This window comes from Ahaetulla prasina, chromosome 2 (genome assembly GCF_028640845.1).
Source record: "Ahaetulla prasina isolate Xishuangbanna chromosome 2, ASM2864084v1, whole genome shotgun sequence".
NCBI classification, from domain to species: domain Eukaryota; kingdom Metazoa; phylum Chordata; class Lepidosauria; order Squamata; family Colubridae; genus Ahaetulla; species Ahaetulla prasina.
In genome coordinates, this window is record NC_080540.1 from 11,843,609 (window position 1) to 11,860,826 (window position 17,218).

At 41.8% G+C, this 17,218-nt stretch overlaps 1 pseudogene; it reads right to left on the minus strand.

Moving 5' to 3' along the window:
* Positions 1–17,218, minus strand: part of LOC131192522 (zinc finger protein 850-like) — a 51,688-nt pseudogene that overhangs the window by 12,766 nt on the left and 21,704 nt on the right.

Below are 17,218 nucleotides of genomic sequence, written 5' to 3' on the forward strand. Positions count from 1 at the left end.
TTCACACAAAAAGAAAATATTGCCCACCTACCAAAATATAACTGTAAAAGACAGACTCAAAATAAAAATTAAAATAAGAAAATAGTAAGAGAACCTCTGTCTGACATTGATGAATATAAATCACCTGATGGATTACATACCAGAGTTCTGAAAAAGCTGGCAGATGTTATCTCAGAACCATTTAAAGAATCTTGGAGCACTGGGAAACCACCAGAGGATTGGAAAAGAGCTGATGTGGTTCCCATCTTCATAAAAGTGGAAAAAAAAACACAACCAGGAAACAAAAGACCAATCAGTCTAACATCAATATCAGGAGAGATACTGGAAAAACATAATCAAAAAACAAATCTGTGAACATCTTGAAACAAATAAAGTTATAACCAGTAGCCAGCATGGGTTTGTTAAAAACAGATCATGCCAAATCAATCTTATTTCATTCTTTGATAAAGTGACTAAATTAGTAGACCAGCAACAAGGTAGACCACAACCTACTTCTTGCTAAGCCAGAAAAATTTAGGGTAGACAGCATCACCACTAGATGAATTTGTAACTGACTGAAAAACCATACTTAACGGTTAGTCCTTAATGGTACATCCGCATGAAGGGAAGTAACCAGTGGGGTACGACAAGGTTCTGTCTTAGGCCCAGTACTCTTCAATATCTTCATAAATGACTTAGATGAGGGAATAGAAGGAGAACTCATCAAATTTGCAGATGACACTAAACTGGAAGGAATAGCCAACACCCCAGAAGACAAACTCAAGATCCAAAGAGCTTGAAAGACTTGAACCCTTTGTGGGCCCTATCCAACAAAATGAAATTTAATGAAGAGAACAGCAAAGTTTTACATCTGGGCAGAAAAAACCAAAGGTACAAGTACAGATTAAGTGAAACCTGGTTCCAAAACAGTAACTGTGAGAGGGACCTTGGAGTCTTAGTGGACAATCACTTAACCCTGAGTCAGCAGTGTGTGTGGCAACAACCAAAAAAGCTAACACAATCCTTGGTTGTATAAACAGAGGCACAGAGTCAAAATCACGTGAAAAATTTAGTACCAATTTAGTACCATAAAGCCTTGGTAGAACCATACCTGGAATACTGCATCCAGTTTTGGCCATCACATTACATAAAAGATATTGAAACTTTGGGGGGGAAAAGTGCAAAGAAGAGCAACTAAGATGATTAAAAGCCCAGAGGCTAAAACATGAAAACGGGTGGACGATTTGGATATGGTTAGTCTAGAGGAAAAAAGGACTAGGAATAACATGATAGCAGTATTCCAGTATTTGAGGGACTGCCACAAAGAGTGTGTGTGTGGGGGGTCAACTTATTCTCCAAAGCGCCAGAGGGCAGGACAAGAAACAATGGATGGAAACTAATCAAGGAGAGAAACAACAAGAGGAAGCCTACAGAAAAGGTGATAAAATCAGGCCAGAAATGTATTAACAAGGGAGATCAGAGCAGCAAAAAGAAGCTACTCTGAAAAGCTAAAGAATCAGTTCTCAACAAATGAACCAGCAATACTCCTCTTAAACAAATACTATTCTGATTTTCGCAATTCAGCAGTCCTATGCTTCTCTGAAACCTGGTTAAATGAATCAATTGAAAATAGCAGCCTGAACATTCCAGGGTTTCAGATTGAACGATCAGACACGATTCCAGAAACATCTGGTAAAAAGAAAGGAGGCGGCTTATGCCTATATATTAATAGAAACTGGTGTCAAGATTTTAATATAATTTACAAATTCTGTGACAACAATTTAGAGACTCTAATTATCAACTGCAAACCTTACCATTCGCCTCGTGAATTTTCCTCATTTCTTCTAATTGCTGTTTATGTCCCACCACAAGCCTGTGTAAACAAGGCATTACGAACTCTAGCTGACCAAATCATGGAGGCTGAAGCCAAACACCCTGATTCACTGGCCATTGTTTTGGGAGATCTAAACAAGGCAAACTTAAGGAAAGAGCTACCAAAATACTTTCAGCATGTCAATTGTCCCACCAGAGGCAAGAATACTCTAGACCATTGCTACACAACACTAAAAGATGCCTATCGGTCTTTACCACGTGCAGCTGTAGGACACTCTGATCATTGCATGATTCACCTTGTACCTGCTTACAGGCAAAGACTTAAAGCCATAAAACCAATAATTAAATCAGTGAAAACCTGGACGGAGGAATCAAAATTAAAGCTACAGGCATGTTTTGACTGCACTGATTGGAATATTTTTAAAGATCCTCTGCAGACCTGGATGAACTCACAGATACTGTAAAATCATATATCAGCTTCTGTGAAGACCTATGTGTACCTACAAGGAACTTGCGAATACACAGAAATAACAAACGTTGGTTTACACCTAAACTTAAGCAGCTCGACATTCAAGAGAAGCCTACAGAAAAGGTGATAAAATCTGTACAATCAGGCCAGAAATGCACTAACAAGGGAGATAAGAGCAGCAAAAAGAAGCTACTCTGAAAAGCTAAAGAATCAATTTTCAGCAAATGAACCAGCAAACATGTGGAAAACTCTTAAAAATATCACCGGCTATGGCAAACCTCCTTCCCAGGCTGAAGGTAATCAACAACTGGCAGATGACCTGAATGAGTTTTACTGCAGGTTTGAAAGGAAACTACAACCCCCATCTCAGACACACCAACAACAGCCAAGCCTCCTACAACTGACCCCATTTCATTGGGTTCACAACCCCTAGTGATCACAGAAAAGGAAGTGCAGGACCTATTTCACAGACCAAAGCCAGGAAAAGCTCCAGGCCCAGACAAGATAACTCCTTCTGGCTTAAAAGTCTGTGCTGACCAATTGGCCCCCATCTTCACCCATATTTTCAATAAATCACTAGAGATGTGCTATGTTCCTTCTTGCTTCAAACGCTCTACCATCATCCCAGTGCCGAAGAAGCCCACCATCAAGGAACTGAATGACTACAGACCAGTTGCTCTAACATCTGTAGTCATGAAAACCTTTGAAAGGCTAGTGCTTTCCTACCTGAAAACCATCACGAATCCGCTCTTAGACCCCTTGCAATTTGCATACCGAGCAAATAGATCAACAGATGATGCTGTTAATATGGCTCTGCACTACATCCTACAAGATCTTGAGTCTCCAAAGACCTATGCAAGGATCCTTTTTGTAGACTTTAGTTCAGCATTCAATACCATCATTCCAGACATTCTTCTAACTAAGCTAAACCAGCTACAGGTACGGAACAGACTTGTAAGTGGATCACAAGCTTCCTAACAAACAGGAAGCAGCAGGTGAAGCTAAGCAAGATCACATCAAATACCTGTACAATTAGCACAGGGGCCCCCAAGGCTGTGTGCTCTCCCACTTCTCTTCTCTCTGTATACCAATGACTGCATCTCCAACGATCCATCTGTTAAGCTGCTGAAGTTCGCAGATGACACAACAGTGATTGGTCTCATTCGAGACAATGGCGAATCCGCATATAGACCAGAGGTGCGACCACTAGCCTTGTGGTGCAACCAAAACAATCTGGAACTGAACACACTCAAAACCGTAGAAATGGTGGTAGACTTTAGGAAAACCCTTCCATACTTCCACCTCTCACAATACTTGACAACACAGTATCAACAGTAGAAACCTTCAAATTTCTGGGTTCTATCATATCGCAAGATCTCAAATGGACAGCTAACATCAAAACATCATTAAAAAGGACAACAAAGAATGTTCTTTCTCGCCAACTCAGTAAGCTCAAACTGCCCAAGGAGCTGCTGATCCAATTCTACAGAGGAATTATTGAGTCTGTCATTTGCACCTCTATAACTGTCTGGTTCGGTTCTGCAACCCAACAAGAAAAACACAGACTTCAGAGGATAATTAGAACTGCAGAAAAAAAATTGCTACCAACCTGCCTTCCATTGAGGACCTGTATACTGCACGAATCAAGAACAGGGCCGTGACAATATTTGCAGATCCCTCGCATCCTGGTCATAAACTGTTTCAACTCCTACCCTCAAAGCAGCTATAGAGCACTGCACACCAGAACAACTAGACACAAGAACAGTTTTTCCCAAGGCCATCACTCTGCTAAACAAATAATCCCATCAACACTGTCAGACTATTTACTGAATCTGCACTACTATTAATCGTTTCATAGTTCCCATCACCAATCTCTTTCCACTTATGACTGTATGACTATAACTTGTTGCTGGCAATCCTTATGATTTATATTGATATATTGACCATCAATTGTGTTGTAAATGTTGTACCTTGATGAACGTATCTTTTCTTTTATGTACACTGAGAGCATATGCACCAAGACAAATTCCTTGTGTGTCCAATTACACTTGGCCAATAAAATTCTATTCTATTCTATTCAAACATGTGGAAAACTCTTAAAAATATCATCGGCTATGGCAAATCTCCTTCCCAGGCTGAAGGTAATCAGCAACTGGCAGATGACCTGAATGAGTTTCACTGCAGATTTGAAAGGAAACTACAACCACCTATCTCCACAATTCCCATCTCAGACACACCAACAACAGCCAAGCCTCCTACAACTGACCCCATCCCATTGGGTTCACAAGCCCTAGTGATCACAGAAAAGGAAGTGCAAGACCTATTTCACAGAAAAAAGCCAGGAAAAGCTCCAGGCCTAGACAAGATAAGTCCTTCTTGCTTAAAAGTCTGTGCTGACCAATTGACCCCCATCTTCATCCATATCTTCAATAAATCGCTAGAGATGTGCTATGTTCCTTCTTGCTTCAAACTACCATCATCCCAGTGCCGAAGAAGCCCATCATCAAGGAACTGAATGACTACAGACCAGTTGCTCTAGAATAGAATAGAATTTTATTGGCCAAGTGTGATTGGACACACAAGGAATTTGTCTTGGTGCATATGCTCTCAGTGTACATAAAAGAAAAGATACGTTCATCAAGGTACAACATTTACAACACAATTGATGGTCAATATATCAATATAAATCATAAGGATTGCCAGTAATAAGTTATAGTCATACAGTCATAAGTGGAAAGAGATTGGTGATGGGAACATCTGTAGTCATGAAAACCTTTGAAAGGCTAGTGCTGTCCCATTTGAAAACCATCATGGATCCGCTGTTAGACCCCTTGCAATTTGCATACCAAGCAAATAGATGAACAGATGATGCTGTTAATATGGCTCTTCACTACATCCTACAACATCTTGAATCTCCAAAGACCTACACAAGGGTCCTCTTTGTACACTTTAGTTCAGTATTCAATATTGACACTCTTCTAACTAAGCTAAAGCAGCTAGAGGTACCTGAACAGGCTTATAAGTGGATCATAAGCTTTCCTAATGGACAGGAAGCAGCAGGTGATGCTAGCAGAAATACATCAGACACAGATGGCAGAGGATAATTAGAAGTACAGACAAAACAATGGCTACCAACCTGCCTTCCATTGAGGACCTGTACACTGCACGAGTCAAAAAGAGGGCTGTGAAAATATTTACAGATCCCTCACATCCTGGACATAAACTGTTTCAACTCCTACCCTCAAAATGACGCTACAGAGCACTGCACACCAGAGCAACTAGACACAAGAATAGTTTTTTCCGAACGTCATCAGTCTGCTAAACAAATAATTCCCTCAACACTGTCAAACTATTACTAAGTCTGCACTACTATTAATCTTCTCATCCTTCCCATCACCCATCTCCTCCCACTGATGACTTTATGACTGTAAATTTGTTGTTTGTATCCTTATGATTTATATTGATTGTTTCCTAGTATTGTACTCCTAGTATGATTTGATTGCTTATTTGAACCCTATGGCTATCACAACCCTATGACAACTACAGTGTTGTGCTTTATGATTCTTGACGAACGTATCTTTTCTTTTATGTAAACTGAGAGCATACGCACCAAAACAAATTCTTTGCGTGTCCAATCACACTTGGCCAATAAAAAATTCTATTCTATTCTAGTCTTACAACTAAGGAGAATGTGCCTAACAGTGAGGACAATTAACCAGTGGAAGAGCTTTGACTCAGAGGTTGTGGGTCCTTCATCACTGGAGGCTTTGAAGGAGAGACTGGATAGTCACTGGCCTGAAATGCTATATAGGATCTCCTGCTTGAGCAGGGGGCTGGACTAGAAGACCTCCAAGGTCCCTCCCAGCTCTATTCTGATTCTCAAACGGTAAAGCCTCTGCGAGATTTAAAGCCCCGGTGTTGCCTGTGAACTTCCTCCCTTGCAAACAACACGACAGCCTCATAAGAAACACGCGGAATCGATCAGCCTCGTTGTTTCTCTGCTACTACAACGTGGAGCAAACCGAAGAGCCCGACTTGCTCCCGGCCTCTCCTCCCACCTGCCCTCCACTCACCTGCCAGCTGCCGCTTCGACCCAGGAAAAACTACAACAGCCACCGCCGGACTCCATCAGGAAGCCGGAAGACGAGGTTTCTCGGGGCTTCGCCTTTCCATAGTCTCTCTAGCCATCTGCGACTCTATGGTCTCAATTCCTTTCCGTTCAGCTACAGGCGCTTCCTACTGTATTTTCGCGCTTATTGCCTAACCATAGAGCACCAGCCAGCAATAGCTAGATCGTCCGAGCTCTAGCTTCATCGGATTTATTGGGTGCTTCCTGGCTCCTAAAAGTTCATAAAGTTCTTGTTTTGTGGAGCAGCCCCTAAATGATATACCGCCTGCCATCTTCATCTTATTGATAGAATAATACGGGAGAAAGCTTGGAAGTGTCTCCTGCGTTGTTTCCAATGACATTTAGATAGGAGATACTACCATCCTCTCTGTCTATTATGCTCTCTGCTCACTAGAGCAGCCTTCCCAATTTCCAGAGTACTAAGATTTCAGCCTTGAGAATTCCCAGGCTGCTTGGTGCAAACTAGTTTGCAGGCTGGAAGCTGATCTAAAGTTTTCTGCATTTTAGGAGGGTTTGCCTGTCAGTGGAGATCAAAATACTCTCTACATCCTAACATTTTTACTGATTCACTTGAGAGCCAGTTGTGGCTGTTCCTGGATCTGCAGACCCTGGTTACGGTCAATCATGCCCCGTTACCTGCATACAGGTAGTCCTCGACTTACGACCATTACAGCCCAAAATTTATGTTACTAAATGAGACAGTTAAGTGAGTTTTGTCCCACATTTGTTAACTGAATCACTGCAGCTGTTAAATTAGTAACACAGTTGTTAAGTGAATCTGGGTATCCCACTGAATTGCCTTGTCAGAAGATCACAAAAGGGGATCCCATAACCCCAGGACATTGCACCCATCAGTTGCTAAGCATGTGAATGTTGACGCTGCAATGGTCCTAAGTACGAAAAGGGGTCATAAGTCAGTTTTTTCATTGATGTTCTAACTTTGATTGTTCACTAAATGAATGGTTGTAAGTCAAGGACTACCAGTATCTTGGAATGGTTACTGTCTCTGCAATAGTACATTCTAACCACTATGTTTCCAGGACTCCAATACAATAAGAATGGCTTTATTTAATATATCAAATTGGATACAATAAGAATGGCTTTGACGTTTTAGGAATATTCTAATTATACATAGTTATATTTAATTTCTTACTATGCTTTCAGAAAATTCTTCTTCAAATCTTAATTCATTGATTTTTGCAAGCAAATCCTCTTGTGTCTGAGCATTTCTTCCGGTTGAGTCTCTCAGGTATATATATAAAAGTGAAAACAACTCATACCATAATTGCAAAACCTCCAGAACCGTAAAGTCTACAAACTTGAAATGTGCCACCTATGTTCCTCTTGGCTTCTAGGTGCTCACTAAGAAAGGATTTTTCAAAATGTCCATCAGAGCATTAGTATATTTCCAATATTATAATTAACACGCTCTGATGCTAAGGAGTTCTATTCCCCCTCCCCACCTGAAATCTGTTCCAAATGCAAAACACAAGCAGAGGAGAGGAGTTTCACTTTCAGTTTTACTTTCACAGCAGCAAGCAGTTTTAATGACAGGTAGGTCAGGCTCCTACCTGTCGCCTTCTTGCTCACACAGCAAATACTGTTTCACTTTCCAAACAGCCCTCTGATGCTAAGTGGTTCTACTCCCCCTCCCCACCTGAAAAGAAATCTGTTCCACACTCTGATGCTGTTCCAAATGCAAAACACAAGCAGAGGAGTTTCACTTTCAGTTTTACTTTCACAGCAGCAAGCAGGGGATAGGATAAGGGAGGCTTCTGTGGGGCAAACCTGAGGGAGAGGGGATAGGACAGGCTTCTGTGGGGCAAGGCTAAGAGAGAGGGGATAGGATAGGACAAGCTTCTGTGGGGCAAGACTGAAAGAGAGAAGGGGATAAGATACGATAAGTTTCTTAGGGGCAAGGCTAAGGGAGAGAGGGGGGGATAGGATAGGATAGGCTTCTATGGGGCAAGACTGAAGGAGAGAAGGGGAAAAGAGAGGCCGATCGTAATAACTCATTAATTTTCAAGTTTTAAGTGTCAATTTATCAAGCCCCATTACAGTTTCGTAGCGAAGCACAGGTATTCAGCTAGAGTCTAAATAAACTTGCCTCTGCTGAAAATAATCCAGCAAACTGAAAACAAGCAAAGTATATCCTTGTGAACTCTTGAAAGTTTTCTAAGATCCCATCAAGCTTTCCTTCCAATCAGAAAGCTGTTGGTTTTTCTGCTCCGAGTCCTCTTATCTTTAATAATTGTTGAGTTTGTACTGAAACACTGACCACAGTTTGGGCATATGAATGGCTTCTGATCTGTGTGTAAACTGACATGATTTATTAGATTAGACCTACTTGTGAAAGCTTTCCCACAATTGGGACATTCAAAGGGCTCCTCTTTTCTGTCAGCTCCCTATTATTCCAGTAGGTGGGAATTCAAAATGAAAACTTTCCCAGTTTCGACACTCATAGGGTTTATCTCCTGTGTGAGTCCCCTGGTGTAAATAGCAGGTTGGAATTTTGATTAAAAAATTTCCCACAGTCTGGACACTCATACAGTTACTGTCCCATGTGAGTCCTCTGGTGTATGACCAGATTGGAATTCTGCTGGAAACTTTTTCCACAATCTGGACACTCATATGGTTTCTTGCCCGTGTGAATCCTCTGGTGTATCACCAGGCTAGAACTCTGACTGAACCTTTTCCCACAATATAGACACTCATATGGTTTCTCTCCCGTGTGAGTCCTCTGGTGTTTCAGAAGGTTAGAATAATTACTGAAACTTTTCCCACAATCTGGACACTCATATGGTTTCTTGCCCGTGTGAGTCCTCTGGTGTATCACCAGGCTACCGTTCTGACTGAAACTTTTCCCACAGTATAGACACTCATATGGTTTCTCCCCAGTGTGAGTTCTCTGGTGTATAATCAAGTAGCAATTATGACTAAAGCTTTTCCCACAATCTGCACATTCATATGGTTTCTCGTCAGTGTGAGTTTTCTGGTGTCTCACCAGGTCAGAATTCCAACTGAAACTTTTCCCACAAACTGGACATTCATAGGGTTTCTCTCCTGTGTGAGTTCTCTGGTGTCTCACCAGGTAAAAATTGCAACTGAAACCTTTCCCACAATCTGGACACACATATGGTTTCTCTCCTGTGTGAGTCCTCATGTGCGTCACTAGGGCAGAATTTCGGCTAAAACTTTTCCCACAGTCTGGACACCCATATGGTTTCTCTCCTGTGTGAGTCCTCTGGTGTATAACCAGATTGGAATTCTGCTGGAAACTTTTCCCACAGTCCAGACACTCATATGGTTTCTCCCCCGTGTGAGACCTCTGGTGTATCACCAGGCTAGAGTTCTGCTGGAAACCTTTCCCACAATCTGGACACTGATATGGTTTCTTGCCCGTGTGAGTCCTCTGGTGTATCACCAGGCTACCGTTCTGACTGAAACTTTTCCCACAATCTGGACACTTATATGGTTTTTCCCCAGTATGAGTTCTCTGGTGTTTCAGAAGGTTAGAATTATTACTGAAACCTTTCCCACAATCCGGACACTCATATGGCTTCTCCCCAGTGTGAATTCTCTGGTGTATAACCAAGTAGGAATTAAGACTAAAGCTTTTCCCACAATCTGGACACTCATATGGCTTCTCTCCTGTGTGAGTCCTCTGGTGTTTCACCAGGTCAGAATTCCAACTGAAAGCTTTCCCACAATCTGGACACTGATATGGTTTCTCTCCTGTGTGAGTACTTTGGTGTTGCACAAGGTTACCATTTTGATTGAAACTTTTCCCACAAACTGGACATTCATATGGTTTCTCTCCTGTGTGAGTTCTCTGGTGTCTCACCATGTAAAAATGGCAACTGAAAGCTTTCCCACAATCTGGGCACTCATATGGTTTCTCTCCTGTATGAGTCTTCTGGTGTATGACCAGATTGGAATTCTTCTGGAAACTTTTCCCACAATCCGGACACTCATATGGTTTCTCACCCGTGTGAGTCCTCTGGTGTATCACCAGGTAAGAGTTCTGACTGAAACTTTTCCCACAATCAGAACACTCATATGGTTTCTCGCCCGTGTGAGTTCTCTGATGTATCACCAGGTAAGAGTTCTGACTGAAACTTTTCCCACAATATAGACATTCATATGGTTTCTCTCCTGTGTGACTCCTCCAGTGTATCAAAAGGTTAGAATTGTTTTTGAAACTTTTCCCACAATCCGAACACTCATATGGTTTCTCTCCTGTGTGACTCCTCCGGTGTATCACAAGTTTAGAGTTCTGACTGAAACTTTTCCCACAATCCAAACACTCATATGGTTTCTCTCCTGTGTGACTCCTCCGGTGTATCACAAGTTTAGAGTTCTGACTGAAACTTTTCCCACAATCCAAACACTCATATGGTTTCTCTCCTGTGTGAGTTCTTTGGTGTATCACAAGGTTAGAATTATTTTTGAAACTTTTCCCACAATCCGAACACTCATGTGGTTTCTCTCCAGTGTGAGTCCTTTGGTGTATCACAAGGTTAGAATTATTTTTGAAACTTTTCCCACAATCTGGACACTCATATGGTGTCTCACCCGTGTGAGTCCTCTGGTGTTTCAGAAGGTTAGATTTATTATTGAAACTTTTCTCACAATCCGAACACTCATATGGTTTCTCTCCTGTGTGAGTTCTCTGGTGTATCACCAGGTTGTAATTTTTACTGAAACATTTCCCACAATCCAAACACTCATATGGTTTCTCTCCTGTGTGTGTCCTCTGGTGTATCACCAGGTTGGCATGCTTACTAAACTTTTGGGCACACTGTGGGCACTGGTAGGGCTTTTCTCCAGAATGAGTTCTTTTATGCTGAATAAGTTGGGAAGTGTAGCAAAACACTTTGTCACATTCGGGGCATTTGTATGGTTTTTCACCAGTGTGGATCCTCTTATGCATAATCAGCTCTGATTTGCAATCTGTGCTTTTCCCACAATATACATATTTGTGGAGCTTTTCCACCGCTGATTTCTGATCTGTTCTTGGATGGTTCAAGCTGTTTGTTTCCTCACAGGGTAAGGCCTGCATTATTGTCTGGAATGAGTGCTTCCTCCTCACAGACTTCTAGATATTTCCTCTTTTTCTGAATCTGGAAATGTTCCACCTTTATTTTTTTATATAATGCTTCCTTGAGTTCCACATATAATGTTTATACAGATTCACTTTCCTTTTTAAAGCTGCTTCTATTTCTCTGTCGTCCAGAAGGCTCTTCTTGACATTCTCTTTGCCTGTAAGATTCACATAAAAGAGATACTTTAATTACTCTTTATAATATGGTTGCAAGATGTGAAAACAAGGAAAAAGGCATATATAACAATGAAAAAGCAAACATGCCAAAATGCTAGATTAACCACTGCCATTCACTATGAGACATAAAAGATTAAGTTCAAATCTTCACACAATCATGACATTCTAATGTTGACTCATGCAAATTACAGATTGTCAGCACTGCAAATTGTTATAATAATACAGATGTTTGGAAAGACTGAGGATAGGAACACGGATACACATACATTCACAAAAAATACAGAAAGACACCCCTTTCCACTTATGACTGTATGACTATAACTTGTTGCTGGCAATCCTTATGATTTATATTGATATATTGACCATCAATTGTGTTGTAAATGTTGTACCTTGATGAACGTATCTTTTCTTTTATGTACACTGAGAGCATATGCACCAAGACAAATTCCTTGTGTGTCCAATCACACTTGGCCAATAAAATTCTATTCTATTCTATTCTATTCTTCTATTCTAACTCTGTTTACATATGTATGTATGTAGAAAATGTATGTATGAACATACAGCGGTTTAACAGGACAGGTTCTACTCAGAATAGGCCTAACCATGGTCAAGCAAAGAAATGGAATGCCCGTGCTCGGCGTCATTTCCAGAGGTTGGCTTTGGGAAATAGACGCATGAGTGCTGCAAGTATTTCTGCAGAGGTTGAAAGGGTGAAGGGTCAGCCTGTCAGTGCTCAGACCATACGCCGCACGCTGCATGCTGCAAATTGGTCTGTGGGGCTGTTGTCCCAGAAGGAAGTCTCTTTTAAAGACGATGCACAAAAAAGCCCGCAAACGGTTTGCTGCAGACAAACAGACTAAGGACATGGATTTCTGGAACCGTGTCCTGTGGTCCGCTGAGACCAAGATGAACTTTATTTGGTTCAGATGGTGTCAAGTGTGTGTGTGTTGCGGCAACCAGGTGAGGATTACAAAGAAAAGTGTGTTTTGCCTACAGTGAAGCATGGTCTGGGGCTGCATGAATGCTGCCGGCACTGGGGAGCATACAATTCATTGAGGGAACCATGAATGCCAACATGTACTGTGAAATACTGAAGCAAAGCATGATCGCCTCCCTTTGGAGACTAGGCTGGGCAGGGCAGTATTCCAACATGATAACGACCCCAAACACACCTCCAAGACAACCACTGCCTTGCTAAAGAAGCTGAGGGTCAAGATGATGAACTGACCAAGCACGTCTCCAGAACTAAACCCTATTGAATATCTGTGGGGCATCCTGAAACGGAAGGTGGAGGTGCACAAAGTCTCTAACATCCAACAGCTCCATGATGTCATCATGGAGGAGTGGAAGAGGACTCCAGTGGCAACCTGAGAGGTTCTGGTGAACTCTACGCCCAAGAGGTTTAAGGCAGTGCTGGAAAATAATGGTGGCCACACAGAATACTGACACTTTGGGCCCCATTTGGACATAATGACTTAGGTTTGTACTCATTTTTGTTGCCAGTGGCTTAGACATTAATGGCTGTGTGTTGCGTTATTTTGAGGGGACAGCACATTTACACTGTTATACAAGCTGTATACTCACTACTTTACATTGTAGCCAAGTGTCATTTCTTCAGTGTTGTCACATGAAAAGATATACTTAAATATTTACAAAATGTGAGAATCATCCACTTCTGTGATATACTGTATAGGCCAATATGATATAGTTGCCATTACTGAAACTTGCTGATAATGAAACTCATGACTGGAATGTCCTGATAGAGGGATATAAACCATTCAAAAGAAACAGACCTAACAAAAGAGGAGGTGGAGTTGCATTACATATAAAAGATCACTACATCTCTTCAGAAATACGCAAAACTAAGGATGAAAACCTCCTAGAATCCATATGGGTCAATATAAAAGGAAAGAAAAATGACATTGCTATAGGAATATACCAAAGGCCACCCAACCAAGCAGAAGAAATATATGAACTCTTTGCTAATCAATTAACAATGTATGTAGGAAACATATCACAGTAGTAATGGGAGACTTTAACTACCCTGATATCAACTGGGAGACAATCTCAGCAGCAAATGGGAGATCGAACAGAGTCCTAACCAATTTGACTGACAACTTTGTCATCCAAAAGGTAGAGGAGGGAACTAGAGGAAAAAGTATACTGAACCTAATTCTTATTAATAGAGAAGAAGTGATAGAAGGAGTTAAAGCTGCTGGAACCTTGGGTGAAAGTGACCACATCTTATTGGAATTCAATAGAATGCAAACACAAGGAATAGAATATAATCCAACCGGTGTTTTAAACTTTAGAACAGATGATTTTAACAAACTTAGAGAGACCCTAAGCAAAATTTCATGGATAAAAATCCTGAAAGGGAAAACAACTCAAGAAAAAAGGGAAACACTGAAAAATATGATCAGCCCAGTCCAATACAATACCACTAAAAAAGGAAAACAAGAAATCCAAGAAGGAACCAGCATGATTGAATAATGATCTCTCTGATAAACAGAAAAACAAAAAGGATAAGTACAAGAAATGGAAAGCTGGACACATAACTGAGGCAGAATATCAGCAGATAGCTCGAATTTGCAAAGATGAACTCAGGAAAGAAAGGCTCAGAATGAACAAAGACTTGCAACAAAAGTCAAAGAGAGAAAGTAGAGCAGCATTCTTTGCATAAATCTTCACACAAAATGAAACTATTGCCCAACCTACCAAAAATATAACTGTAAAAGACAGACTAGAAATAAAATTAAAATAAGTAAGAAAATGGTAAGAGAATCCCTGTCTGACATTGATGAATATAAATCACCTGATGGATTACATCCCAGAGTTCTGAAAAAGCTGGCAGATGTTTTTTATATATAAAAAGTTTTTATTGGTCAAAAAAAAATTTATGCAAATACATATCAGGTATGGTAAATTTTCATTTTTCTTATACATGATAAGAATTTTACTCAAAATTTTAAACACATACAACAGCCATATGGCAAGCAGGTGATACGAAGTAGCTAAGTTTCAATCTTACGTACACAATAAGGAAGGGTCAAGAATAATCAGAATATCATACGAAAGAAAATAAGGAAAACCAACACAATACCAAATATCTTTGTCACTTCCTAGTTTTGGATCTCAGAACTCTGGGTTCAGCCTGACCCAACTCCAGGGCCGCAACAGCGGCAGCCGCCTCCGCCCCATGGTCTATAACCTCCCCTTCTTCAATTCCTGGGTCATCTAAATCCAGGAGGGCTTTGTGTTCCTCCACGTAGGCCGCAGCCTCCATAATTGTACTAATTTTTTCGTAATGCCCTCCCGGAAAATCATCAATCCCTCTGGCATCAGCCATCTGAAGCCCTCCCTTCTGGTACAATTTGCTTGATAAAAGTAATATTTCTTTCTCATTTCACGTACCTGTCTGGGAATCTGCCTCAGAATGGCTATCTCCCTGCCCCTATAAGTCAGTGCCCCACTCCTATGTTTTCTAAGAATTTCATCTCGCCTCTCTTTCACAAATTTGACATGAACCTCTCTAGGAACTGCATGCGTGCGTGCATATTGTGAATTAACTCTATAAACTCGATCCACATCCCAATTCATAAAATCAACACCTCTCCCAAGAAATTCTCCCAACAGTTTAGTCACAACATCTCTCAAGTCTTCTTGGTCCACTTCTTCCAAATTTTGAAACCTAAGGAAATAAGACATTTTATCCATCTGTAGTCCAAGCACAGCATTGCTTGTCGTCTCCCCTCTTTTCTGCACTGCCCGCATCTCACCCTCAGACCTTCCACTTTCTGCTTATTTTCTGCTGAGACTTGTTGAGTATCCTTTAAATCCTTTTGGATAGTCACAATTTCTGCTCTTATTTCATCAGTTTCTTGTCCATATTAGATAACTTTTCCAGAATTCTCTCCATTTCTCCAGCAGTTGGTCTCTGACCTTTTGCCATTTAAAAAAATTTTCAAAATCCTCAGGCAAGCACAGTATCCTTATAATTTCCTCCGGATCCACCAGGGGCACTCACAGGAGCAACGAGTCCAGAGTACAGTTAGTCAACCAGGAAGTCAAGGGAAGTGATGTCATCAAGATTCTCATAGTGAAGGCGGAAGCTGGACGCCACCATTGTTCCCCAGAGGAGGGGCCTCAAACCCTCCCTCCTAAATTTCTCCATCACCTCTTCTCCAGAGCTCCACAAAACCGGTAATCTTGTTATTTTAAGTTCTCCTCTCTCCAAAGTGATTCGTACTCCTTCCAGTCGCAGGGGAGAAAAAACCCCCGCACTCCAGTACTCCACTCACGTTGCCGATATCCCTTCCTTCTTCATTCCTCAATTCTTCTCCGTTCCTGTTCACCACCAGGCTGCTGCAATTATAAATCCAAAGCCCGGTGTCACGGGCACAGCGACTGACCAAAGTAATGCGCGGCCTGTGGCCTCCGAACCCCGCCGAGCCTAGGACGCGCCAGCATCGGTCCCCCCAGTCCTGTATGTCGGCTGGGAGACCCCTGGCGAGCCGTCCGTACGGCAGGTGTCCTTTTCGGAACACCTGGCCCCTAAGGGCCTCGGCGGCGGCCGGATTCAGACACTGGAGGCAGGAGAAGCCTTCCAGACGTCCGTTGCCACCGGACACCGGAAGTCGTCTCAAAGCTGGCAGATGTTATCTCAGAACCAGTGTATCATAACTTTAAAAAATCTTGGAGCACTGGGGAACTACCAGAGGATTGGAAAGGAGCTGATGTGGTTCCCATCTGCAAAAAAACAGACCAATCAGTCTAACATCAACACCTGAAAAGATACTGGAAAAAACAATCAAAAAACAAATCTGTGTACATCTAGAAAGAAATAAAGTTATAACTAGCAGCCAGCATGGGTTTGTTAGAAACAGATCATGCCAAACAAATCTTATTTCATTCTTTGATAAAGTGACTAAATTAGTAGACCAGCAACAAGGTAGACCACAAGCTACTTCTTCCTAAGCTAGAAAAATGTAGAAACAATGGGTGGAAACTAACCAAGGAGAGAATCAACCTGGAATTAAGGAGAACCTGCCTAACAGTGAGGACAATTAACCAGTGGAAGAGCTTTGACTCAGAAGTTGTGGGTCCTTCATCACTGGAGGCTTTGAAGGAGAGACTGGACAGTCACTTGCCTGACATGGTATATAGGATCTCCTGCTTGAGCAGGGGGCTGGACTAGAAGACCTCCAAGGTCCCTCCCAGCTCTATTCTGATTCTCAAACGGTAAAGCCTCTGCGAGATTTAAAGCCCCGGTGTTGCCTGTGAACTTCCTCCCTTGCAAACAACTCAACAGCCTCATAAGAAACACGCGGAATCGATCAGCCTCGTTGTTTCTCTGCTACTACAACGTGGAGCAAACCGAAGAGCCCGACTTGCTCCCGGCCTCTCCTCCCACCTGCCCTCCACTCACCTGCCAGCTGCCGCTTCGACCCAGGAAAAACTACAACAGCCACCGCCAGACTCCATCAGGAAGCCGGAAGACGAGGTTTCTCGGGGCTCCGCCCTTCCA